Here is a 2,253-nt window from a genome sequence, read left to right on the forward strand (position 1 = left end):
GTATTTTATTTCAATTATTAAACTGTTCTTATGTCAACCCATGAATTTTCTCACTTTTATGCTTCTGATTCTCTCCCCCATCCCACTGGGAGGGAGTGAGCGAGCGGCTGTGTGGTGCTCAGTTGGCAGCTGGGCTTAAACCATGGCAAAATCTGAAACTTTTGTTGTTAAATTTTTTACAAGGTGATTTAAAATGAACCCCTACCATTCACTCGTCCATCTTTTTAAAAGGCCTCTTAGAATCAGTTAGTCTTAGAATATCCTTCAGCTCTCCACCGGTTTTGGTAAAGTGTATCTGTCTGATTTTAAATGTGGTTCTACAAATACACACTCAAAAGGAGCTTGGAAGCCTGCTAAGCCTAAGCAGCAGGTTCCCTGCATTTACAAGCACACAGCTGCTTGTTGCAAAGCTTTCGGCCCTCTTGCTCTCAGTTTCAACAGCCAAACATCTCGTCAAAGATCCGGATTGTTTGTTTCAGGAGTCAGTTTGACGCCACGCCCTAACAGTTCACTGAAGACTTCGGAACTCTGCTTTTGGGGTTTTGCAGAGCTTCAGGAAACACAATCATTTCAGATTGACGTCACTACCATGAAACATCCCCGTTAAGCTGGACTATATTGAGCGCACTGGTGACACCCTGTGGCACCCTGCTGAAAGGGCTTCAAGGTGTTTGGCATTTGTCTTCCTCCAGCACCAATGCCTGTCCTCACCTAAGACTAGCAGGCCCCAATGAGGTGCTACTTCTGTAGCAAGTCTGGCATGGATCTTTTAAGGACCAATGGTAACCAGAAAGACTGGGTTGAAACTAATTACTACAGGAACAGCAAAAAGGGTCTTAGATTCCACATAATTTTAAAGCACCTTTAGAATGTATAATTCACATGACTAGATTATTTATCCAAGTGATAAACATGATGCTTTTTGGTTGTAGTGCATTTAAATTGTTAATAAATTCAGGCAAGCACTTCCAGAATTTCACTCAGCTTGCAAGTTATCCACAACAGGTATTGGAAAATTTATCAGCGATCATGGATTTCCCATTTACCTCACAGGGTAAAACCTTGATTACCATTATCATGGTTTGCCACTCCAGCAGTTGTGCACTGTAACAGAGGAATTACCTGTGACAAGAATAGGTCTTCAAAATCAGTATGCTTATATTTATTTTCTTAACACCTTTGAAAGATAGCATATTTGGCTCAAGAGGGTACTCTTGGCAGTCACGCTGCCAGGTAGCAGATTTCCAGCAAGCCAACCAGAACACCGCAGACAGTTCACGTCCTACTCCACGCTTAATGTACAAGAAACACGTACTTCTTGCCCTAGCAAGGACAGTACATGCATTTGCATGGTTGAACATTCAAGGTTTAGTGGGCATGCTCCACGCTGGTTGATGGTTGGACACGATGATCTTGGAGGTCTCTTCCAACTACATGCATTCTATGATTCTATGATTCAACTGTAGTACAGGAAAAGGGGTGGGGAGGCTTTTAACACAGATGAGCTTCCCAGCCATGTTCATCTGAAAGACACAATTACATGAGCACAACTTAAAAGGCAGCATCATAGAAGAGTGGGAAGAAGGAGCAAGAGAGCAGAGCAGCTGTTTGAACTACTACTCTTCCAAGAGGTTTTTTTTTTCTCAAGAGAAACCCCAGAAGAACCGGAAAAGCTTTAATGCTAAGTGCTACACAGATTAATACAATACCCCAATTAGCAGATTTAATTTTGCTATGATCCAAGAGAATTAACTGTGTAAAACCTCTTATGGTGGCACAAAACTTTACTAAAAGCCAGATGAAAGTTCTCTGAGGGTACGTTATACCTTACAGTTTCAGAAGGAAATTACAGTCTCAGCTTATAGCCATCCAGATCAGCTTGGTGATGCAACTGCAGACTAGGTCTGTGGAAAAAATGGGCAGCATTCAGTCAGATAAGCGAGATGACCTTACACACCAAACTGTAACATGACTCCAGGATTAATACTATTAAAGATGGGAACATGCAGTTAGACCAGACATGACTCTGGTCACTTGTTTGACCAAATGACATTACTTCTGCGTTAGCTAGCAGTCTGTGCTGGTTTTGGCTGGGATAGAATTAATTTTCTTCATAATAGCTGGTATGGGGCTATGTTTTGGATTTGTGCTGGAAACAGTGTTGATAACACAGGGATGTTTTTGTTGCTGCTGAGCAGTGCCGACACATAGTCAAGGCCTTTTCTGCTTCTCACCCCGCCCCACCAGCGAGTA

Source organism: Pygoscelis adeliae, unplaced genomic scaffold, assembly GCF_000699105.1.
Source record: "Pygoscelis adeliae isolate BGI_AS28 unplaced genomic scaffold, ASM69910v1 Scaffold320, whole genome shotgun sequence".
Taxonomy (NCBI): Eukaryota; Metazoa; Chordata; class Aves; order Sphenisciformes; family Spheniscidae; genus Pygoscelis; species Pygoscelis adeliae.